The 26,618-nt window shown below is 37.9% G+C and overlaps 1 long non-coding RNA gene across 1 annotated transcript; it reads left to right on the forward strand.

The window, feature by feature from the left end:
• The first annotated feature begins 11,632 nt into the window (after window positions 1-11,632).
• On the forward strand, window positions 11,633-12,530 carry LOC120290333. Its single transcript, XR_005548249.1, has 2 exons — window positions 11,633-12,071; window positions 12,218-12,530. It is a non-coding gene; the product is annotated as an uncharacterized LOC120290333 (long non-coding RNA).
• Window positions 12,531-26,618: the final 14,088 nt, after the last annotated feature.

A 26,618-nucleotide genomic window follows, 5' to 3' on the forward strand; every position in this document is an offset into this window, starting at 1 on the left:
ATGAATAAGAAATTTTGATGGCAAAAACTCTAGAAATTCAAAGGTAAACAAATTCAAAAGGAAAATGACAGAATAAGAAAAAACAATTAAAGACGGGATAATGTCCAATGGTGTTGTCTAATCAAAGTATGGTTGTTTCACACGTCATGAGTAATTAGATAAGATTTCTATAATAATACAAATAAAATGAGGTTTGCCAATTACCATCCAAAGGAGAGTTCATTGGTTTCATTATCACCAACACCTTTAAAATTTTTACTATTTCCAATATGCAATCACGGGCAAAATTAATATGAACCGCCCAATTAGGAAAAAGATGGAAAAAAAAAGGAGAAAAGGATTTGCGTGCTTGCCGACTGAGGGAAGACTCCATACGGTCAACTTTTCCCTTCCATGGAGCAACTCTTCAAAAGAGAAAAGAGAAGATTTTTTTTCAAAAAAAAAAAGATGAGTATGACCAAAAAAAAAGTTTGCCGGTGACATGACGACATCGATCCACATCCATCTCTCTCTTGAACTTAGCCAAAATATAGTTGCCATTCACCCCTAGTTTAACTTTCATAATAAAAGGAGTTTAAACACTTCATATCTAAACTTGAGTTCATCGCACAACATTTTAATTTTTTTTACTTTTATATGAAATTACTAACTTTTTAATCAAGTGATTTATCAAACTTTTCTCCAAGTGAGTTATCAATTAAGTTTGGATTCTTAACTGTTATTTGAGTTAGTCACTGGTCTAATACTAGAAAATCAGTGCTACATTTATCCTTAATTAAATTTTGTGTCTAAAAAAAAATCATAATGGTTAATCTCTAATTAGTTTTTATGTCATAAAAAATATCGACCAATGTTTCCTTTGTTGGCTTATGTTCAATATTCTAAATAATTACGAACATGGAAACACATTTGTAAACAATTTGGATGATTGATGTATGACTTGATTCCTCATGAAAATTCACCATAGATGGGTCTTTTAAACGACATTGTTTTTGGGAAGTCGGATCTGAAAAATAAACTTAGATTGAAAAATCTGGTAAAATTTACTAATTTGTGCTAAGAGCTCCCTCACCTTTCAAAAAGTGGGGAAATGATACAAGAGTTGATCAATTAGAAAAAAATAAAAATAAATAAAAGTTAGTAAGAATTTAAACGAGAAGTAACCCAAAAGAAGTTGGTTATTATAATTGGAGAAAAGTTGGAAAATAATCAAAAGAAAGACTAACAAATTTATATGGGAGTTAAGTAAATTTAGGCTTGTAGTACGGATGATAAGTAAAAGTTGGTGAGAGAACTTGATAACTTGTAAATTGTAAAAAAAAAATTCTAATAATTTTTGTAACAAATAAGTTACCAGACAACAAGGTGCTTGGTAACTTATCTAATCTATAGTTTTTTTTTAACACAGATGAGATGTTTCAAATTTCTACCAGCACAATTTTTTTTCTTTTAATGAAACAAGAGAATCATCCCAACATAGTATTCTACTAGGTAGATAAAGGAAAGTCAATGTGTTTCCTTTTTTCCTTAGACAAGGTAACATTATCCTCATGTAAGAATATACCTACTGAAAAACCATCTCTCTCTCTCTCTCTCTCTCGTGAAAACTGAACCATGAATGCAAAACCTTCAAAGAAGAATCAATGGCGAGATGCATGCAGCATATTTGAATGCCAAATCTCTAGACGCAATAATATCTATTAGCAGCATGTGAGCCGTGTGTCGTGGAAAGCAAGTAATCGAACAATATAATAGACAAAATAAAGAAAGTAGATCGACCACCAAATTTATGTGGTTCGATTGTAGTGATCTACATCCACGAAGTGAGCAATAATGAATTCTACTATGGATGAAACGATACAATGGAGATTATAATCACACTCGAGTCACTCAAACATTCTTAGTATTTTCGAAGCCCCAATTACACCAAATATCTTACTTAGTGTTTTGCCTTGAAATTCCTCGTGATATAAACTTTCAATCTTGTAGAAATTAAATAGATCTTACGCTCCATTTGTTTTATGGAAAATAATTTTTAGGAAAATGTTTTCCAAATTTTATAGTGTTCGTTTCATGGAAAATAAATTGTTTAAGGAAAATATTTTTCATTAATGGAAAAAAAAGTCTTTAAAATGGGGAAAAATATTTTTAATTTTTCCATATCTTCTTTCACCTCGCTTTCTCTCATCAAACACATTTACTTTTTTCTTTTTTTTTCCTTTTCTTTTTTATATTTTTAAAAAATGAGTTTTTAATTATTTTTCCTTTTTTTTTTTTTTTTTTCCTTCTTGCTTGGCCTTGGCTGGTCGGCGATCGACCAAGGCCAAGGAAGAAGAAAAATAATGAAAAAGAAAAGAGAAGAAATAAAAATAAATTTAAAAATCAGTTGAAAAGATAAAATAACAAAAAAAAAATTGAAAATGAGTCTATGAAGGAAATCTCTATTTGTCTTCAAATTTCAGTCAAACACGAGAATATATTGTTATTTTCCAGGAAAATGACTTCTTGGAAAATAATTTTAAAAAATTTCACATTTTTCGCAAGACGAATGGAGCCTTAAACTCACAAGATTTAATTGGCTTGAACACTATCGAGGGCCGGCGAAAACCAAGGAAGAAGAAGAAAAATAAAGAAAAGAAAAGAGAAAAAAAATAAGATTTAATTGGCTTGAACACTAAGGGGGTGCATGACAACATTTACGTTCCGAAACTATTTACGGAATAGAAATGAATTTTTTCGATTTCTATTTCGGGACGAGTTTCTAAGGAAAAAAACTGTTTGATAACTTAATAGAATTTCTATTTCAAAAATAGAAATTCGTTTGATGAGCCGCAGAGGAGAGGTAGAGGAGAGGTGGAGGCGGAGCGAGAGAGGCGGAGGAGAGGTGGAGCGAGAGGCGGAGAGAGGCGGAGGCGGAGGCGGAGGCGGAGCGAAGAGGCGGAGGCGGAGGCGGAGCAAAGAGGCGAGGAGAGGCGGAGCGAGAGGCGGAGGAGAGGCGGAGGCGGAGGCGGAGCGAGGCGGAGCGAGAGGCGGAGAGAGGCGGAGGAGAGGCGGAGGCGGAGGCGGAGGAGAGGCGAGGCGAGGCGGAGGCGGAGGCGGAGGCGGAAGGCGCGAGGCGAGAGGAGAGGCGCGAGGCGGAGAGGCGGAGGGAGGCGGAGGCGGAGGCGGAGGCGGAGGCGGAGCAAAGAGGCGGAGGAGAGGCGGAGGCGGAGGCGGAGGCGGAGCGCAGAGGGCGTGCGGAGGGAGGAGGAGGAGGCGAGAGAAGAGGCGGAGGGCGTCGGTGCTCGGATCTGGTGAGGGCTTTGGCCGCAGGGGAACGAGCGGCGGGGTGCGGAGAAGTGGCGGAGGGCGTCGGTGCTCGGATCTGTTGCGAGGGCTTCGATTCGTAGGGAACAAGCGGCGGTGGGTGCGAGAGAAGAGGCGAGAGGGCGTCGGTGCGGGCGGGAGAGGCGGAGCGTCGGTGCGGCGGAGGGCGTTAGTGCGAGAGGCGGAGGAGGTGGAGGAGAGGCGGAGGCGAGAGGAGGAGGAGGAGGTAGAGAAAGAGGCGGAGGAGGAGGCAGAGAAGAGGCGTACGAGGGAGAAGAGTGAAATTAGGTTAGGAGAAATCAGAAATTGATTTCTCCTCAATTTCTATTTCTGGAATAGAAATCTATTCCAGAAATAGAAAATTTGATAAGCGTTATCAAACAAGTTTACGTTTCCGAAATTGGTCATTTTCAAGCACTCGATATAGGGCGCTTCAAGAAAATGCACCCCCTTGTCAAAAACGACTCTCCGTTGCATGAAGACTCCCAACCTAAATATATAGGTTGGTCAATGTGGCCAACTTATAGTAGAGTTTAATTTCCTTTCTATTCTTTCTTTGCACGCTGACTGCGCCCAAGTCCAACACAAAGTCCATGTTGGGCTTTCCAGTTTGAGAACACAGACTCCTATTCTTATACAGAATGTGCTTCAACAAACTTGCGTCCAATTCAAAGCCAACTTATCCATTATTAATCGTCGCTTCAACGGCAAATAATTTTGGTATTTTTCAGCATTCTTTACTCGGATCAAGTTTGGTATGATGGGTACATATTCGAGATGTATTTTAACACCATGCATTGCACAATGAGCGGTCCAAGTGAAGCCCTCTCCTCTCTAAGCTTGCCCCCATCCTAGTTACAGCTCAAAAATCATGCATGTCTCCAATTGAGTAGAGGTGAATGATAAACCTTAGTTCACAGTTTTTGATCAACTACATTCACCTAACACACATGCGTTTGTCACGGGCCGATCGATCTAACGTTCCCTTGCCCATGCGGCCTTAGGAATTTCTCTCAAGTTAGCCTTTTTCACACTCAACTCGCAAGGATCGTAGAGAGAGCAACTCTAGAGAGAGAAGCTCTGGATTGTATTTACTTGTGAATGAGATGATCACGATGAGGGGGGAGGAGACCCCTATTTATACAAAGACAAGGCAAATTGTATCCGTAGATCTCTTCTCGATCTAACGATGGAGATTGCATCTCCCCAACTACCAACTACTCGCATTTATTACATACGAATACAATTACCGTATCGCCCGCCCCTAAGAGTATTCTATAAGGCTCAAGAAAACCCTGGGTCTCGGGGATACAAGCCGAGGGTCGCTTGATCCACAGATGTGTCACGGCCGTCCCTTAGAACCCTCTTGGATCAGCTTTCTTTTGGGCTGTGACACGTTCATCTCGTATTGCAAGGTAACTAATTTTTTGGCGCACAGTTAATGGAACCGCAATCATGACTAAAATGGAGAGCTGCTTCATGTAATGGCTTTTTCCACCCTTATTTTGAATCTTATATTGGCACATCTTTGGTAGGGACACCATGTTGACATTAAGCTCGTAACCTAGCTCGTCGAGTATGATAATTTTTTATTATTATCATGAATTGGTGAAGAACCCGTTTTTAAATGACTTTTCAATAACGTTGGAGTATATAATGAGGTGTCGCCAGTCTCATCTCATAACTTCAATTCAAGTTATACCTACGCTATGCATTTACTTCACTAACCCATTATTGGCACCGTATGCTAAACGCTTACTCAATAATCTCAAGGCCCTAATACTATGTTGTATGCCATATGGAGTGGCCATTAGGGGGGGATGAATTGCCATTACCTTTCACAAGTAGAAGTTGTTGATCCCAAAATGAAACTAAGAAAGCATATGTAGTTTTTTTTTTTTCTGGTTAGAAAGAATATGAAGATTTGAAAAGGAACACTTTGGAGCAAGGGTCCATAAAAGCTAGTGAAGAATCCGCGCCATACGAGCTTAAGTATCAGTCGACCCAGCCCGATTGTGTTCTCTTTCTCTTTTTCAATAAAACCAAGTTGACATACAAGAGTAAGGGGCATCAAAACACGTTACATCTTGATGCCTTTATAATCTAGTCCGCCGGTCTATTTGATTCTTGAGTGCAATGGGCCAATTCAAGATTCATAAAAAGGGCCAAGAGGTCTTTGCATTATGTGATAGGTGGCTCAATGCCCCAAGAGCGGAGAGAGGAATCTTACAAATAGCTTACCAAAGTACAATTATCTTACTCTCAAACTAACTTCAGTTCAAAACGACCTGTAAAATGTGACGGAGAATGTGGAGGTAATCTACAGTTTCAAATTGAAGAATTAATTTGGATTGTAGAGGAGAATAAAGTTGGCTCAAGCTATTTTTTGAGATCAAGACAGGCTTAATGAAATATGTTCATGAAGATAATTAGAAAATATTACTGGAGATATTACTAGGTATTAAGGATGTCTTTTGATATTTCATTATTCTCTTCAACAATTAATATCATTTCCTGTGCATGTCATTTGGGTATGATAACCCTCCTCTAATAACGTGTAAAGTGAAGTCAATTAAGTAAAGATTCTCTCACCCTCTCTCTCTCAAGACCTTAGAATATTTAGAGTTAATTACACAAGACTTGTTTGGATTTGATTTGAGATTTTCCCACGCTATTAGATACATTCTCTCTCCTAGAGAGAGAGAGAGAGAGAGAGAGAGAGAGAGAGAGAGAGAGAGAGAGAGATGAGAGAGAGAGAGAGAGATTTGGACGAGAGATGGGGTCGATCCTCAACTCATCATCGCACGATGCAAGCAAGGATGCCTAGTGACCACTGCGGACAAGGCCAAGGAGATCGACTTGTTGGCTCCCGTCGTCGTATTCAGGTCACTCCTTCCCTCTTCCTCCCTCCCGCTGCTCATCGATCGAGCGATTTGCTCTTCCAAAACGGTCGAATTTTGATTACTTGGTGAAAATGCTAGTATACTATCTAGAGGAGGGTGTGAATAAGTGTTTAAGAAAAATTTAACAATTAAAAGAAAAATATATTATGTTGCAAGCAAAGTTTATGAATAAGTTAGAGTCTGACTAAAAGTGCCATCAAATTTCTAAAGAAAATTCAAACTCAAATAAGAAATTGATTAGAATTTTGAGAAATTTAAAAGAAAATTGCAACAGATAAACTTGAAAAGAGGTAAGGGAAGAGAAAATTGCACACGAGATTTATAGTGGTTCAGTTTAGATCAAACCTATGTCCACTCTTCTACGCTGATAGCCTTCTGGTTGAAATTCACTAAAGTATCAATAGAGAAGTACAATGTTTCGAGCGCGACCACTAAGTGGAAGATTTCTTTTTCCCTCACTAAGTCACTCTTCTTGTGATTTTCTCTCTTGAATATAATTTGTAAGCACTATCGTTGAAGAGCAAGTGGTTGGAAAGGCTTCAAACTTTGGAATTTCAATTTTCACGCACTATCTCAAATTGACTTAATAACTTCCTTAAATACTCCTCTACGCCTTACTAGCCATTGGCATTCTTCAAAGGAATTTATTCCAATCAATTCGTTGGATATAATTGATTAAGGAAATCTTGTAGCCGTTTGAAGATTGAGATGAAAATCCGTTGATTCTGGTCGCCCATACAATCAGAATCTAAGTTTCCATAAGTAGATGCTTCCCAAAAAGGAACTTGTCTTCAAGATTGATTTCATCAATTCGTAATTGATTCCATCAATGTATTTATAAATGGTAAGTGAGATTCTTCACCAGAAAGCCATATATTAAAGATAAATCTCTATAACATTCATACTGAATCCTTATCATAAGATCAATAATCCTAAGTCTAATTATATCTTCATTCTAGACTTGGTTTCAATTTGGATTACGTCAAAGTGGGGAAGACTTTTGGAATGAATAGACTTTGACAAGAGTTTGTGATATGATTTCAGAAGTCTATTATTCTTTAGAATAAGAATAAGAAAGTTTTGTCAACTTTAAAACATGGTAGGAGTTTTCTCAATACCCGAGACTCATCCCGAGTCGTGTTTGCAATGATCAGTCGTTGACTTCGGTATTGGTGTCATTCGCGATGCAATTCAATCTCGAGTCCGATCACGAGCGAAATTGTATCGGCCGATTGCTTTGAATTGTAGAATTGATGTGCAAATTTGATGCATGGGGGAGAGTATATATTAATTGAATTGGGGAGAATTGATTTTCTTTTTCTTTTTTTTTTTGGGGGGGGGAGACTAGCACTTTTTCAGTGGGTTTTTGAATTTTGACTCAAAAAGAAAAGGGTTTTGAATTAGATGCTTGCGGCTGTGGATATTGCTATCATCTCGTGGTGCTGGTTGCTGAATTGATAATGCAAGTCATTAACCTTAAACTATCATGTGTAAGGAGAGAAGTGCTAACAAGATTAGCACTTACAATGGGTTTTGAATTTTGAGGAAAAAAATGATTTTGAATTAGATTTTTGTGGCAGTGGATTTTGCTATGATTTCATGCCGGTTATTGAACTGATAATGCAAGTCACTAACGCTAATCTACCACGTGTAATGAGGAAATTCCTAGTGGATTGAAGAGATTACTGTCGCCGGTATAGTATAGTTCTATTAAAACTCGATTGTTTTAGACCCAAAGTGGCAGCAGCTCAAAATGAGAGTTTTGGAGATTGCTTAAATTGCTTTGACATTTAATTGCTCCAACCAGATCAATGATCTTTCTTCCGCCAATTTTGTTAGGCTTCAAGATCACGACGACATTGAGGCTAGCCACCTCCTTCAAGATTACAACGATCTAGGGTTTCCATCACCTCTTGCTCATCAAGGAGATATTGAATCTTTCAGAGCAAGATGTTATAGTTCTCGCCGTCCGATTTCTCATCCTTGTTCATATAATCAAACAAATTTCTTGCAGCCATTTTCAACTACATTCAAGAAATGCGCATGAGATATTAATAATTAGCACATATCACTATTTTGCAGCATTAATCTAAATTACATAATAAAAATTTTATGCAAGTCACAAGATAAAAAATTTGCCATGCTCTTGATCATCTCTTGTGCCCGAGTACTCAATCGTTATATGTAATTTAAGATGCATAGAAATAAATTGTAGGAGGAAACTAATAAGTCTCGACTAAAAACACACTCCCACTTAATTATCACGTAGACTTTCTTGATTGATGTTAAGCATTAAATCAATAACATATATAAACAAAAGTATCATATGCTACTTACCAAACTCTAAATTAGTGATTCTAACATTCACAATGAATAGAGTCCATTACTCGCTTTGATACCAACATTGAAGAATGGGCAGTAGAAAGGTAGCACCATTATTTAACTACATATCTCTTGCAGTCTCGACATCAATTCCTCTAGAATGACAGGACTACTTTACATTGTTAGTCAAATCCACAATCTTCATGTAATATTTCTTCAAACCCGTAAACAACTCATTGGCAAACTCATACAACTCGAGTAAGAGTTGGGTTCCTGTAGAATGACGGGACTATTTTTCAGTGTTTTATATGTCCTATGTTATTTTCTTGAGAGAAGCCCTACCTCTTCATAGAAGGTGAAAGAAGACCCTTAGTCTTCCTCTATAATTCTCCATTACTCTACTGTTTTATCATATGATGGTGGAATAATTATTACTTGTAACTACCACATAATTAGAGGAGTTATTCTTTTGTAACCTTCACAACAACAACGGGCGTCTTTAATGGTTATTCACTAACACCTTGCTGGAATTCCAACAAGGTGTAAAATGTGGCGCTTGTAATTCTTACCATCCAAAGAGAGAGACTTGTGTGATGGAAGTGGATGAACTGAGGTGTGACATTGGACTATGCATGTAAATGAAATAATTGCTTTTGACCGCTCGCACGAATTTGAAGAGTTGCTCCTATATCAGTTGATACTATTTCCTAATGAGAGCCCGTCGTCAATAGTCGAGTATGGCAAGCTGGTCATCACGTTACATAATACCACGTTAAGTAATACCGGTGGCGGCTGAAAATCCTTAATGCATGTGGAATGACTCAAAAATTCTGAGATCTAAGACACTAGGAAACAATTCAACGGTGTCCGGTAATAAAGTCTCATGGGACACTGAACTAGACCTCCTTAAAGATCTGCAGTTGTATAATGCGGAAGAATTATTGCCGAGATTGAGGTTATTTCTTCTTATTTTGCATTTTATAACTTTTTAAGTTCTTTCCCCAGAAAAGAAAAAAAGTAGCTGGTTCTTTTGATCAATCCTAAGAAGAACCAACCACTTTAGCTCCCACCTCCGATCCGTTGGGATCGAGAGCCGCCTTTTCGACTCAATCAGAAACAAATCACCTCTAGAAAAAAGACAGGTTCGAGACCCCCAGTAGGCCTGACCAAATGGGCGGGCTAGGCCAGATTCGGATCTAATATCGCCACACTTTGAAAGATGACAACTAAATCTCAGGCTGAGTCGAGTCGGGTCCCCAGGAGGGGCCCAAGGGGGCCTTTTGATGCAGAACCCTGTCCGACTCATGATATTCGCGTTTCAAGCCAGCAGGCCATCCCACATCGTGAGAGGAGAACGGAAAAAGGCGCGCGGAATAAGGAAGAGAAGGAGAAAGAGACAAGAGAAGGATGAGGCCATTGACCGAGCTTGTCTCCATGCTACAAAAAAAGAGCAGTTCTCGGGCCATCGGACAAAACATGACCCTCGTCTAATGCTCGGTTTGGACTGAAGGTGCTCCGAATGTTTATGCTCTCTCGCTCGCTCGCTCTGTGTCGACCCTTCTTTTTCTCTCAATCCTCTCTACTCATAAATCAAGAGACGCCCAAGAAGAGGAGATGAGGGATTCTTCATCTTCTCCACGAGACTAGGGCTTTCATCATGAAATCAGCACGTCGAAATACCTCGGGATGATCGGTCAACTTCAGTCAACTCTAGTCAACTCTAGTCAATTGTCAATGGTCAACTGATGATGTGGCAGTGATGTGGTGATGACATGGCTCTGCAGACGTCGAAGCAGTTATTAGGTTAGCTATTGTTTTGTCAATTTATTGTAACAAAAAATCAACTCGTATCAATCAATCGAATTTGATGAATAAATGAATAAATAAGTAGTATTAATTAATTATATATTATTAATTATAGAAATTAGAATATTCTAGTCAGATGACGTGGCAATGACGTGGCGTTGGCGTGGCGAATGAGGCGGCAAGTGACATCAGGATGACGTAATGACCATGTTAGCAATACACGGACGACTTAAGTCACGTGAGACGCATGTGGGCGTGTAGAGGCTTGGGGTGGCACGTGTGGGCACGTGCGGCATCGGTTGGCGGTGCGATTTGGCTGGCTGGATTCTTTGAGTGACGTAGAATCTGTTTGTGGTGTTGTATTGTCAATATAACCAGCTGAATAAGTTCGAAATAGACTTGCAATATATGGCCGCGATGGTTCCAAGTCGATAGCATGTGGCGGCTGGGTTGGTGACAAAACAAGCAGCAGAAGTTGCTGTTGACACCCGGAATTTTAAATCGACATTTTAATCATTCATTTTACAAAAAAATACAAAAAATAAATAAAGAGCCAAGAAATAAAGAAAAGCAAAAAAAAAAAAACATAAAAAAGAAAAGAAAAATAGAGAGAAAGGAAAAAGAAGAAGTAAAGGAATCAATGAAAGAAAAAAAAAAAAGAAGAAAAAAGGAAAACAAAAGAAAACAAAGAAAACAAATGAAATGAAAAAATAAATAAGAAATAAGGAAAACGAAAAAAAGAAGAAGAGAAAATGAAAAATAAAAATATAAAAGGGAGGCCATTGACGATCGTAAAAAGGGGGATCGCTCTGGGGGCTGGACACACACAGATCTACTTTCTCTCACTATATCTCTCTCTCTCAAATTCTCTCTTCTCGACGACTCCACGTTCGGCACAAAAGGAAAAAAAGCGAAACAAGTGTTCGCTCAAGAAGCTGGGGGAATTTTCAGCGTTTTGGGCCCTCTCCACCCACTGATTCTCTCTGGATAATAGGATTTCCTCTCTGTAATTCTCTCCACGGAGGCTTTCTTTTGCTGGTTTGGTTTCATTCGAGCATGGACTTCTTCTCGCCGAAGGACAATGGAGGATTTTCCTCTGGCTGATTCAGCCATCAGACGTGGTTGTTCAGCCATTAGAGGTTGCTGGTGTTCTGTTCCAGCAAATCAGAATCTGAAGATCGGCGTTGAACAACTCTCGTACCAGAATCGAACTCGATATTCTCAACGTCCGGTGATTCCTGAAGCGAGATCGAAGAGCGGCTTCATCATCGTTGAAAAGCAGACATTTCTGGAAGGGGATTCTTCGTTGGTTCAATCGAGGTTAGGGTTTTCCTCTGTCGGTGCGCGATTGGAGGTGTGTCCTCTATTCGGCGAGGAGTCTGCTCGAGGATCCGGTTTCCGAAACTGATCGGCGTCGGTAGCAGCGACGGGAGCAGCAAGATGCAAAGCTCGATCGACGGCGGTTCTCTCTTGATCTCTACCTCCTTCAGACTCCCTCAAACCTTAGAAGACAGAGCAATTGCCGATCGAAGAGTTCGAAGCGTGGGGTTCATATACGAAGCCGAGTGGTGATGGTAGCGGATCTAGTTCCTTCTCGGAGATCGAACGTTCGCTCGCTCGACCGATCGAACGCTCGGCCCTCGGTCCTCTGGTGCAGAAACTCGCCGGAGGTTGGGCGGATCGGCGATGATGATGCTTAACCGAGTTTGTCTCTGGATCGAACTCACCAAAACGGTGAGCCCTCTTTCTCTCTCGATCCGTTAAATTTTTTGGCCTCTGGTTTCTCTCTCCCATTCGCTCCCTCTGACTCGAACGATTTTCTTTCAACTCTGTCTCGCGCACCCCTGTTGGAACGGCCGGTTGAGGAACTTGGTGTTTAGGGCTCAGACAGCTTCGATCCTTCGCCGTTCATTCAAGGTTATCTACCTCTCTCTCTCAATCGCTCTATCTCTGGTTCGACCAGTTGGGGAAGAACAAGTTTATTGAGTTTCTCCTAGTAAATGTCGTCTGTTTAGGTGCTGCTGTTGTCATCGTTGTTATTAATTGATGGATTTAGAGGATCTGTTTAGGTTCTGGTTTGGATTTGATCTTGAGCTGAGTAGATATCTGATTAAGCCGTGCTCTTTGCTGTGTAATCGAGATGAACGATTGCTGTATCGTACAAGGATGGAAATGGTGTTGGCATTGAGATCATTCTAGATGTTGTGTACAGTCACATTAATGAGGTTAATGATAAGAGGCCTTATACAATTTCTTTGCGTGGGATTGATAATAAGGTTTATTACATGCTGGGTTCAAACGGCCATTTGCTGAACTTCTTTGGCTGTGGTAACATGTTAGTCTTTACTGATTTCTTCTTACAATTGCATACTAGGGAAGCATATGTTTGTGGTATATCCCTCTTGCTTGCTTGCTTAAAATCTATGTCTTTGTGTATGGCATTTCTAGCTTCAAACTGTTCACCTGATGGCTCTGGACAAAGAAACTAGATGCTGAATTTCTGCGTTCGTTGCCATAGAGCTGTAGAAAATTATTAGAGCTGGTGGTTCTAGATGAACTTAAGTTTGATGCTTAACTCTGTCGGATTTTACCAAATTTTGAAACTGAGCATGATTCCTATTGTTTGCGTGATGAAGTGGATCCTACAAAGTAAGTATTACTCGAGGGAAGTAGAAATGGCTGTTCTGGTTGTGGCAATAGGAGTTGTTGTTTGCACTATTATGAACGTTAAAGTCAACACCAAAAGTTTTATATGTGCTTGTGTGGCTGTCTTCTCCACATTGATGCAGCAAATTTCAATATGCTCCTTGCTAAAGAAATATTCGATTGGATCTTTTGAATTGCTGAGCAGGACAACTCCAATTTAAGTTGTCTTTCTCCTTACTTTTGGTCCAAATGTTATATTGATTTCTTGATTTGAGATACTGCATCTTGTAGTATGTTGTTTTGCTTCTTTTTCTTCTGTGGCTAGCTGCTGTTAGTATTGAAATGGAATGGTCGATGTGTCGCTATTTCGTATGACTGATAGACTTTCTGTTTTGGCTTAAATGAATTGATAGATAAGGTTTTATGGCCTCGAGCCCTTCTAGACATAAAGAATAGACTTCTTAAGCTTCGATTTGATATGTCACATGCCCATAATTGACGCCGTTTGCTTGCTGAAAACCACTTACAAAGTCTGTTGATTCTGCTCTGATATTCTGTTTCTTTTGCTGATCTGACCTTCTGTGCAAATGACTTAATATGAGCTGGTTGTTGTGGTTTTCTGTGTTCGAAGTCTTCATGAAAGTCGAAAATGGTTCGAATATCTTTCCAATGAGCTATAGAATGCCCTGATTGAATCTTATTTGATATGATTTTCACATGTCCAAAGTTCAGTCCAGAATCTGTCCTGTTTGAGATCTGATGCATGTGTTCAAATTTGAGTTAGTAAATATGCTTTGCTGGAGTTGAATCTTTCATGAGAGTCATTATCATATTTGAACCCCGTTTGATGTGAATATCATGCACCCATTTGGCTAATTGCAATTGATATTTGCTGTTCATGCGTGAATTTGCTGATATTGAAATTTGGAAATAGTCTTGATTTAGAATACATGCTTTGTTTTTATAGCTTCAAATACTTGTGAATTTGGTATGAATTTTTGTGTGAGGAGTTTGGGATTAGGTCCTGCATGGAAGTTGTCCTTCACATAAAAACTGCATAAAAAATGGTTGTATGTTTGCCTTGCTACTCTGTTCTACTTTTGATTGACCTCGATCTCTTCCAGGATTTTATAAATTCACGTGCTTTTTGTTACAATATATAATGAAGTGCTGTCTTTGATTTTTTGAAATTGATTCGATTATAGAAATGCTATCTTTTCTGTGGCTAGTTGCCGTTAGTCTTAAGATGAGATAGTAGATTTGTCCAATTGTTTTCAATATGTTGTAGAATGACGGTGTGACATGTTACTATGCTCTATTCTGGATTGACTTGTTTTTTTTTTTTTAAAGATTTTTAGAGATTCATGTGTTGATATGATGATAGTGTCTCTATGAAATTTATTTGGGATACCACCTAGAATTTGATCCAAAGACCTTATGACTTTAGTCACTCTTTTTGAATATAAAAAATGTCTTGCTTTTGATTGTTTTGATGCGTTTGCTCGTCTCTTTCCATTGTATGCATTTAGCTAGAAGTTTCCTAAGATAGGTTTAGATTAGGACCCCGAAGATGGAGAAAGTGTAAGGCGTGAAGATGGGGAGGTCGATGTCCATTCCGACCATTGTAATGCTCATTTTTCCCGACATATGTCTCGGGTTTCATGCATTGTATAAAACCCGACGAGTTGCGGGTTTTCTTTCTTTCCCAATTGTTTTCTCTTTTATATTTTTTTAGAGTTGCATGATTAGGTTTAACTGTTTTTCTTGATTGTTTACTTCATGTCATGCAAATTTCATTTTCATTGTTTGTTTTCCTTTCATTTTTAGGAATAAAATAGAATGAAAGTAATCCACCACGCATGATCATTTAGTATAGAATTGACGATCCTAAAAATATAAAAAGAAATGCATGAACATGTTAGAAAAAAAACACAACATACTGTTTAGGTACCGAAAGGGCGCTAATAGCAATATTAGCGTAACCCAAGTCCCCGAACCTAGATATCTGGTTACGTAGGAATTGAGGGAATACTCCCGACCCTCGATTGAGTTTCTAGCCGACCCCCAAAATGAGGCTAGTGGCGACTCCCGTCTATTTTTAGGTTGTCATAAATAAGTAGATCGTATAAATAAATCCGTTGTCACGCGGGGTATGAGTTTCGATGAAACTCACTATGGTTTAACATACTTGATGTGGGAGTAGCCCAAAGGATGAAGTGATGCCATCCTAATGGGTGAAGCGTACTATCGAGAGGGCTACCATGGTAAAAGTACCCTTAAATTCGATATCCACATTCGACTTTTTTTTTTTTTAGGTGTGTAAACATGTGGGTATGGATCGCGACATTCCGATGTCACGCGGGGTACGAGCTTGGGAGAGCTCGCGATCTCGTAAATGGAACTCATGAGAGGCTTGATCCAAAAGGCGAGGTGATGACGTCTTTTGGAATGCAAGCCGTGAGGGAATTTTCGTGATCAAGTACCCCTAAATCCGACCTTTCCCCTTTTTCTCTCCTCGCGATGATGAGGGATTCGAGGGTGGCGAGGTCGGGTCGCGACAGTTGCGGAGAAACAAGAGCAACGTGACACCTTCGTGGAGCAAACGTGACCTATTCAGTTGGCATTGCAAAAAATAAAAATCCTCAAGAAAGAGGCTTTGATACCAAGTTAAGAATAGAGGAATAAAGAACTTCTGTATATTTTGATGATTTGTAATGAGCAATACAAGAGCCTATTTATAAGTTTTACAGGGAGATTATTTACAGTAATAAAATATTATACAATCAATTATAATCAACCATAAAGATATCCAGAATATTAAATATATTAAGAATATTATAGAAGGGATATGGGAAGGATATTCTAAATATTAAGGATCTCCATAATATCCAGAATATCGTAAAGATAATCTCAGTATATCTTACAACTCTGCCGATTGACAGAAGCAATCTCAAAATCGTGAGAGCGTTGCTGAAGAGGCTAGACTCCAACACCCTCATGGTGGTTGGCAAGTCCCAGCATCACCAGCTCCACCGCCTGAACATTTGCGAGTACTAGGTTCCTCCCTTTCTCTCCCCCTGCGTGATCTATACTAGGAGTGATGTTGTTCATGAAGGGATTCAACTCTGAAAAAGTTGGATTTTAGGCTCAGATTGCATTTGTGATATATGATTATGAATTGATGGCATACGTGCCCAAAGTATTTGATGTTTTTGCATTTGTTGAAGACTAATGGTGATGGGTGCTTTGCTTTTCTTCTTAGCATCCATCAAAGTCTCTTCTCTTTGCAAGTTCTTCTTCTTTTGAGGTTTCTGGTTCAGGGACATCATCACCTTCATCGTCGGAGGAGGAGCTTTCTTCAGAGTTTGTCCCTCTCAACCATCACCATTGGGAATGTATAATTTCTCTTTTTGTCATCATCTTTTTTTTTTCCATGAAATCAATGTAGAAGAGGACGTGCGACAATGTGCTGAAGCGATAGGCAGCAAAGGGTTGTGAGTGCTAGTATGAACACCTAAAAGGGGGTGAATGGGTGTGAAAATAATTTTTCACAAAGAATAGTGAAAATATTTTACTTTTGAAACTAAGTTTGAAGAACAACAGACTTTGAGTGAGTTTAAACTTTAGCAGTTAAATAGAACTACGAACAAAATAAAGAAGCTCAGGGAAGATAATAAGAACACATAATTTATAGTAGTTCGGCTTAGATCAAATCTACACCCACTCTTCCATGCTAATAGCCTCCTAGCTGGTTTTCACTAGGAATCAAAAGAGAATTTACAATTTGTGATCTCAACTTCACAGTGAAGAGACTCTATTGCTCTCTCACGAAGTCACACTATAAATCCCTCTTTTTTTAGTATAACTTTGAGCTCAGTATAAGAAGTAACAAGAAAGTGGGAAGCTTCAGACTTTGGAATTTCTCTTTCACACACATTTTCGAACAACTAGAGAGTCCTCCTTAAATACTCTTTCATGCCTTCTCAACCGTTGGCACTTTCCAAAGAAATTATTCCAATCAACCCGTTGGACAGAATCAATCAAGGAAATCTCGAGTTGTTTGAAGATTGAGATGAAAGCTCGTCAATCTTATTTGCCATACAATTGGGATCTTGGTTTCCATAAGTAGATTCTTTCCAAATTTACTTGCCTTAAAAAAGATTTGATGTATCTAAATTGATTTTAATAAAGATAATCAATCTTGCAAGTGTGATTTCCATCTAGAAGGCCATATATAACTTCTACGAACCAAACCCTTGAAGAAAAATAGATAATCCCATATCTGGATAAGTCTTTATTCTTCACTTTTGTTTAGTTTGGAATTTGTCAGAGTAAGTAGACTTTGACATAGAAGTCTGAAATTCTTCATAATAGACTTTGGATAAGTTTTGTCAACTTCAAAACATCGAGGAGTTTTCTCTAACAATCTCCCTCTTTTTGATGGTGACAGATTTAAGATTTATAACTTACAAAACAACTCTTAGCAGTACATGATATCTTATAAAAACAATTAGTTAAGGATCTGGATAGTATTGATTTTGCAACCACATAAAACATGTTAATCTTGAAAAAAATTAAACATACATCAAGATTTAAACATCCACATCCATAAACATCATTGCCACAAAGATTGCTGCAGAGTTTAAGTATTCAAAACATCAAACACACTAATCAAATCTACAAAAAGTTAAGTTCAAGAATTCAAATTTGCAAATTCTCTCCTTTTTTGTCAATAGCAAAAAGTGGAGAAAGTCAAAATAGAAGAGAGATAAATGGAATTAAGGTTGTCTTGGAATTCAAACTAGTTGAAAATCCCCCATGGACTGCACTGCCTCCTCAACCTTCTGGCACTGGCAATGAACATTCTCGACTTGAGTTTGAACAATCTTCATAATCCGAATAGTTTGATCATTCTTGGTCACAGTCTCAGATACTTGTTGATTCAAAGTTTGTACCTGAGTATCTAATGACTGTACCTTTTTAGTGTGAAAATCTGAAGAGGATCGCAACACAGTGTGAAGTTTTTGAATCTCAATCTCCATGGCGTATTGCTGAGCTTTGAGTTCCAAAAGGAGCTCAATCATCATTGGATAGTCAGCATTCGGTTCAGTCTACGTACTAGCTTCAGCGAATTGAATTCATGGAGAGTTTAGAGAAGAGGGAACATCAACTTGTCTAACCCCATGACTTGGAGTAGATTCTTCAATGTCAGCTTCAGGAAATTGGGAAGCATAGACATCTTCTAGGTGTGTAGGAGATCGACTGATACCATCACTCGTAAAAAGAGGAGAACAAGTCCATGTTTTCTCAACTGCTCCCCCTGTTTCTTTGCCTACATGTGGAGAAAGGATTCCTTCTTCTTGAGTCTTCTCGTTTTCAGAACGAGAGTGATGTTCTTTCTCTGTACGTACTCCTACTTGTCCACTTTCGGTTGCTTCTGAATTCTCAGATAAAGATATGGCAATTGTTGCCTCATAAGAATCATCCTCATGACCTTTTCCTTCTTCATCTCTGGCTTCTTCTTCTCTATTTCTTCTTTTTCTTCTAGCTCTATTTCTTCTCTATCTCTTTCTTCTCTTTCCAATGGTTTCTCAGAACCAACAAAACCTCGAAGATTCTTTAAGGCAATGACAAAAATTGGAAGATCATCGTCATCCTCTTTCGGATAAGTGATCTCCTCTTCAAGATAAGTGATCTCCTCTTCTTTATAGGTTCTTTCACAACTTCCTTGCATTTCCTCTTTCTTCCAGCAAAATCTTCCTTGGTTTTGCTAGAGAACTCCTCTTTCAAGTGCTCAATAGCCTTGTTCAAATCCTTCAACCTCATCTTTGAAATCATCTTCAGTCCTATAACTATAGGAGCAATAGTTCGAGAGCAAAGTGAGACGGGAAACTCAATCTGAAAATTTCTAAACAACTTTGTAACCAGCGCAGAATAAGGCAATTGTCCTTTGTTCTTCATAACTATCCCGTACATGTGCAGCGGGATAGTATGAGGGAGTGAAAATCTCATCCCATTGCAGATAGCAAACTTGAGTCTTGCTTCGAACCTAGAAACATTTGTTTTTGATGCAACCTTCGGTTTGATGCAGTTAATGACAACTTTGTGCAACAGAACATTTGAGGTTGATAGTCTAGAATAAATTATGCCGCCTTCTCATAATCTGTCATTAACAAGAAATCTCATTACTTGACCAAAAGAGACACTAATTGGTTGAAAACCACTCCTTTCCACTCCAATAATGTCTGCCTGTGTGTCAATATCCACCACATAAGCTTTATCACTCACAGTAAACTGGATTCAATTCTGGTCAAGAAAAGACAGATTTGAATAGAAAAATGTAGTCAACTCTAGATATGCAATTGTCGTCTCAGAACAGAAATTCTTGAATTGAAGGAAGGCTAACTTCTCCCTCAAGTTAACCTTGATCGAGTCTAGGAAGTCAAAATCAACAGATTGAGGGTTCATCACCCCCCCTCTTCAGCAATTGTGAGTAAACCTTTTTGTGTTCCCTAGAATGAAACAATCTCGTTCTTTCTCCAGGAACATTTGCAGCAACACCCATTCTGGGGTGAAAATTCGAATAAAACCGCTCATCATCATCCTTGTTTTCAAGATGATCAGAACTGAACTTAAGATCTGCAGGAAAATAAAGAAATGTATTGTCTACCGATCCTTTTGGCGCTATACCCAACTGTTCCATCCTTCTTAAGAATAGATTCTCATTCTTATACCCTTTTTTTCTCTTAGAAAATCATCGATAAAAGTCATAGGAGTACCACCCTTCTTCAAATGAGTGTAAAGCTTATAAAGAACCTGGGGTCTCGAGGTTCTGAGAGGTTTTATGTCTTCCTCGATTTCTTCTTCCAGAGGTTGGCGCGGAACATTCTATGTAAAGTGCTATCGAGAGTTCTGCGGAGATTGCTGTGGAGAGTTGTGCGAAGATTCTTCTTTAGTGAGATTGAAATGTGTTTGCCCTTCTGGCACATTCCAAGGCCCCTTGCTTGCAATTTGAGAAGATTTCCTTTGGTAAGACATGTTTGCAGGCTTGGAGGATTTCATAGACAGGTTCAAGTGAAAAAGATGGAAACCCGCAGAACAAACTTGAGAGTAAAAGACGAGAAATGAGAGTGTAGCAATTAGGGTTTTGAGAGGTAGTTTTGGAAATGAATCATTTTGGCAGATAAAAAAAACTATCGAAAACTGGAAGTTGAAATGACGCGAAAGAAAATGCCTTTTTGGAATAACTAAAAATAAAAACTGCCAAAAATTCAAAAATTCAAAAAGATAACTTCTAAAAATAAGAATGGCAAGTAACGATTCGAATAAGAACGTACCTGTTCGAAAATTACCTACTAAAATTAAAATACATGGATTCGATATATTCTCTTACTGAAGTAGCTTCTTTAAAATCTGAGTTTGATTAGTTTCAAACTTTACTCCATAAGAGAAATAATATTCAGCTTGTTTCGAATAGACTCAAATAAATTTTTCTCCAAAGGCTTTGTGAAGATGTCTGCAAACTGATTCTTTGAATCAATGAACTGAATCATAATCTACCCATTTTGGACATAATTTCTTATAAAGTGATGCCGAATCTCTAAATGCTTTGCCCTTGAATGAAGAATTGGATTCTTGGTGAGATTAATAGCATTGGTGTTGTCGCATCTGATCTCGGTACATGATTCTTCAATCCCAAAGTCTCTTAATTGTTGTCTCATCCATAGGATTTGAGAGCAACAACTCCTAAGAGCAACATACTCAGTTTCTGCTACTTTGCTTCCTTGAGAACCAAGATACCAACATATTTCCCAATAGTTGACAAGTGCCAGATGTGTTCTTTCTATCAACTTTACAACATGCTAAATCAGCATATGAATATCCAAGAAGAGTAAAGTCTCATTCTTTTGGATACCACAGACCTAGCTTTGGACAGGTTGCAACATATTTAATGATGCGTTTTACAGCACTTAGATGAGATTCCCTAGGATCAGACTGAAATCTAGCATAGATGCAAACACGTTGAATAAAATATCAGGTCTAGAAGCAGTTAGGTAAAGAAGTGAACTGATCGTGCTTCTGTATAGCTTATGATCTATTTTATTCTCTTCTTCATCCTTGTCCAGTTTCGAAGAACTTGACATTGGTATCTCTGTCTTCTTGCAATTTTCCAACCCAATTTTTTTGATGAGATCTCTTGCATATTTCTCTTGGTAAATGAATATACATTTCTTCAATTGTCTAACTTGCAATCCTTAGAAAGAAAGTTAATTTACCCATCATGCTTATCTCGAATTCATCTTGCATAGATCTTGAAAATTTCTTTAGAGACTTTCGTTAGGAGAGCAAAAAATAATATCATCTACATAAATTTGTACTAGTAAAAAGTCTTTTCCTTCTTTCTTTATAAACAAGGTAGTATCAACCTTTCCCTTTTCAAAATTGTTCTGAGTTAGAAACTTACTCAACCTTTCATACCATGCTCGAGGTGCTTGCTTTAATCCATACAAGGCCTTTTTCAGTTTGTAGACTAAGTTTTGCTTTCTTGGATCTTCAAATCCTAGTGGTTGTTCCACATAGACTTCTTCTTGTATGAAATCATTTAGGAATGCACTTTTGACATCAATCTAGAATAACCTGAAATTTTATAACAGGCAAAAGCAAGTAATAATCTAATTGTCTCTAACCTTACTACTGGTGCATAGGTCTCGTCATAGTCTATCCCTTTTTCATGTGTATATTATTTTGCCCCGAGTCTTGCTTTATTTCTTACCACTTTACCATTCTCATTTATTTTGTTCCTGAAAACCCATTTCGTTCCAATAATAGATTTGCCTTTGGGTTTTAGAATCAGCTCCCGTACATCGTTGATGCTGAATTGTTTGAGTTCTTCATGCATAGCTTCTATCCATCTTTCATCATACAAGGCTTTGTCTACACCTTTTGGTTCTATTTTAGAAACAAGTAATAGAGCGTTGGACTCTTCTCTTCCTTTGGATCTTGTGCGAACTCCTTCATCAATGTTGCCAATGATGAGTTCTTTGGGATGACTTGACTTGTGCTTCCAGTTGCTGCTTGGTTTGAAAGTTTGTTGATCCTCTGCTTCAGTTGAATCTTCTTGTTATGCTTGATGCTATTCTCTAGAAGTTTGAACCTCTTCGGGGAAATTAGATTTTGTAAAGTCTAGAACGGATTTAGACTCTTCAAGTTGAGTCTGATCTGGTAGATTCTCCACATTATCTTGAAACTTGACATTCATAGATTCTTTCATGGATTGAGTCTTTTTGTTAAAGACTCTGTAAGCTTTGCTTGAAGTCAAATAGCCTAGGAAGATTCCTTTGTCTGATTTCTCCTTGAACTTTCTAGTTCGATCATTCGCATTCTTCAGAATAAAACATTTACAACCAAAGACATGAAAGTAGGAGACAATAGGCTTCTTTTCTTTATACACTTCATAAGGAGTTTTCTCTAGAATATGCCTCAAGAATACTCTGTTGATAATATAGCAAACTGTGGAAACTGCTTCTGCCCAAAATCGAGAGGATATTTTGCTCTCTATCAAGAGAGTTCTTGCCATCTCTTGTAAGGATCTGTTTTTCCTTTCCATAACCCCATTTTGTTCTGGAGTGTATGGAGAAGAGAAAACATGCTGAAAACCAGATTCATCACAGAACTTAGTAAAATCCCGATTCTCAAACTCACCTCCATGGTCAGTTTGTATGCTCGAAATAGCATAACCCTTTTTCATTTTGAACCTTCTTGGCAAACTTTGAGAAATAAGAGAATGCTTCAAACTTACTTGCTAGAAAGTAGACCCAAGTGAAGCGAGAGTAATCATCCACGATTACTAGACAATATTTCTTTCCACCAATACTTTGAATTCTGGTTGGACCAAAAAGGTCCATATGAAGAAGCTGCGGAACTCGACTTGTAGAAACTTGGTTCACAGGTTTAAAAGAGTTTCTGACCCATTTTCTTAGAACATAGTGAGTACACAACTCATTTTTTTGGTAAGCCAGATTAAGAAGTCCTCGAACAAGCTTCTTAGAGGAAATCTTGGCAATCTGCTTCATGTTAACATGACCAAGCTTCCAATGCTAGAGACTTGCTTCATCTTGAATAGAAATAAGGCACTGAGAATTTTCTGGGTTTACATCCAGAAGATAAATGTTGCCATGCCTTCGCCCAGTGAAAGATTGAGAGAAGTCTTGACTCGTTTCAGAACAAGTTCCTTCTTGGAAGTTTATTCTGAAACCAAGTATCGCAAAGCTGACTTATGCTTAGCAAATTGTAGTTCAATCCTTCCACCAAGGAAACGTTGTTGATAGTTAGGCTTCCAATCTTCACAGTTCCACATCCTACAATATTTCCTTTGTTATTTCCTCTAAAAGATACTTTTCCTCCATTTAGTCTAACAAGCTTTATAAAGTAGCTTGAGTTTCCTATCATATGCCTCGAACAACCACTATCCAAATACCATTTGATTTTCCTTTTGATAGTGACCGCGATCAAAAGAAAAACTCAAACTTTCTTTGGTACCCAGATTTTCTTGGGTCCATGAGGGTTAGTATTAAAAATAGTCTTAGCCAGTCATTCTTAATTGGTCTCCAAACCTTGGGACATTCTTTCTTGAAATGTTCTCTAAATTGTTACACTTCGAACATTTGAGTGCACTTTGGCTAACGGGTTTTACAAAAAAAAAAAAAAAATTGAAAGTGATTTTTGTAAATGCCCTTGTAGGTCTTTGTTTAATTATCTCCTTTACTTTAAGAAAATTAATTAATGGAATAGTTTCTAGAGTTATACCCAAACCAGATTTATTAAAGTAGGGTATTTGAGCTGAAAGAATTTTCTCCAGTTTTTTGGATCATTTTGAAAATCTTTCTATAATACTTGAAATGTCATTTTTCAAAATAGCATTTTCCTTTGAGAGAGAATCTAAATTTTCTTTCAAACTGTCAAAACTTGTATTCAGACTTTCAAACTTTTCTTTCCAAGAAATTTCATGTTGCCTGAGCTTAGAATTCTCCATTTTTAGTTTAGAAATCCTTTTAAGAGAGGATTTGAGACTGAAACAAAGTTCATCTATGTATTTAGAGACTTTGACATGAATTTTTAAATCACTAACCTCAAATTCTTTGTCTGAGTCTAAATTAGAGTCTGTTTCTAATTATGAATCTGATTCGGAATGAGTCATTAGACATATGTTGGCATATTCTTCTTCGCTTTCCTCACACTCGGTGTCACTTCAAGTTTCAGCTTTGAGTGCCTTTTTATACTTCTCAGTTTTTTTCTTTCTTCTTCTTCAACAGAGGATAGTTAGGTTTGATATGCCCATTTTTCTTGCATTCGAAGCATATCACATCTTTGCTGGTTTCATTGTTATTCTGGAAACTTTGCGTGCTTTATTTCTTCCAGTTGAGTCTTCTTCCCTCTCTATTCAACTTTATGAATTTCTTGACCATAAGCACCAGCTCCTCATCGTCCATATCATCATCTAAATCTATATCATCAAAATCAATGTTAGACTTTAAAGCAATTGACTTCTTACCTTCAAGATCTTCTTCATCATTTATTTGTTCCACTTTGTATGATTGAAGCATACCTATCAGTTCGTCAACTGATAGAGGCATGATCCTTTGGGTTTCTCTAATTAAAGTCTTCACATGATTCCAGTCTTTCAAAAGCCCATGCAGTAGCTTGTTAATTTTCATTGGTCCTAAGATTGGTTGACCTTGATAAGCCAGGCCATTTACAATCTCTGTAAAGCGACTGAACATATCAGTGATTGATTCTCCAAGCTTCATTCTGAAAGCTTCATATTGTCCGAGCAGAATGTTTATTTTGGTTTCCTTCACACGGTTAGTCCCTTCGTAGGTAACATGTAATCTGTCACAAACTTCTTTTGCTGTTTTACAAGAAGAAATTCAGTTCTACTCAGTAGGAGATAAGGCACAATATAAAGAGTAGATTGCTTTCGCGTTAAGAGCTTGTCTCTTGATAAATTCAGCTCGTGTTGCTTCATTAGCATCAATGACTTCTTTTCGTCGGTCTAAAGCTGATGTTGCCTTAGGGTTGATCCATTTTTCTACGACATCCTACTCTAGAGGATCTCTAGATTTGAGAAATGCATTCATCTTGTTTTTCTAGACATTGTACTCTTTTCCATCGAAGTAAGGAGGTTTGGTGTTGCTCTAGCCTTCAACCAAACCTGGAGCCAAAATACTAGCCATAGAGAATCTTTAGTTTAGAAGTAAAACATTTCAATAATTAAGCACATAGGCTCTAATACCAATTGTGAGTGCTAGTATGAACACCTAGAGGGGGGTGAATAGGTATGAAAACAATTTTTCGCAAAGAACGGTGAAAATATTTTACTTTTGAAACTAAGTCTAAAGAACAATGGACTTTGAGTGAGTTCAGACTTTAGCAGTTAAATAGAACTACGAACAAAATAAAGAAGTTCAGAGAATATAATAAGAACACAAAATTTATAGTGGTTTGGCCTAGATCAAGTCTATGTCCACTCTCCCACGCTGACAGCCTCTTTTCTAGTTTTCACTAAGAATCAAAAGAGAATTTACAATCTGTGATCTCAACTTCACAGTGAAGAGACTCTACTGCTCCCTCACAAAGTCACACTATAAATATCTCTCTTTTGAGTACAACTTTGAGCTCAGTATAAGAAGTAACAAGAAAGTGGGAAGTTTCAAACTTTTTTATTTCTCTTCCATGCACACTTTTGAACAACTAGAGAGTCCTCCTTAAATACCCCTTCATGCCTTCTCGACCGTTGGCACTTTTCAAATGAATTCTTCCGATCAATCTGTTGGACAGAATCAATTAAAGAGATCTCGAGCCGTTTGAAGATTGAGATGAAAGCCCGTCAATCATGTTCGCCTATACAATCAGGATCTTGGTTTGCATAAGTAAATTCTTTCCAAATTTACTTGCCTTCAAAAAGATTTGATGTGTCTAAATTGATTTTAATAAAGATAATCAATCTCGCAGGTGTGATTTCCATCTAGAAGGCCATATATAACTTCTACGAACCGAACCCTTGAAGAAAGATAGAAAATCCCTTATCTAGATAAATCTTTATTCTTCATTTGTGTTCAATCTGGAATTTGTCGGAGTGAGCAGACTTTGACATTTGGGGTTTTCACTTTTAAGTTTGGAATTCTTCATAATAGACTTTGGATGAGTTTTGTCAACTTCAAAACATCAAGAAGTTTTCTCCAACAAGGGTAAGTGAGACAGTCACGGATTTTGAAGCAACGTAAAATTATTTCAACCAAAAAAGAGAAGAAAAAATGACATAAAACTAAGTAAAAAAAAAAAAAACAGAATGACATTTGTTTATTTATTTCTTTTTCTTTCCTTTTATTACACAACCTATGACTGACTCTAGAATTGAAACATCCCAACATGGTATGATTCTTCTCCAATCAAGACGTAAAACTACGAAAGAATAGAGCAATTGCATCCCACTTAGATTCATATATTTGTGGGATATCATGATTTATAGATTTAAGATTGGACTCATCATCATCGAACATGCTGCTAACCAAATAAGGATAATTCGACTCATGCCCTATTGTCACTAAAATCTGCACTCCTTGTTGTTTACAAAGT

The sequence above is a fragment of the Eucalyptus grandis genome, chromosome 2 (genome assembly GCF_016545825.1).
Source record: "Eucalyptus grandis isolate ANBG69807.140 chromosome 2, ASM1654582v1, whole genome shotgun sequence".
Classification (NCBI taxonomy): Eukaryota; Viridiplantae; Streptophyta; class Magnoliopsida; order Myrtales; family Myrtaceae; genus Eucalyptus; species Eucalyptus grandis.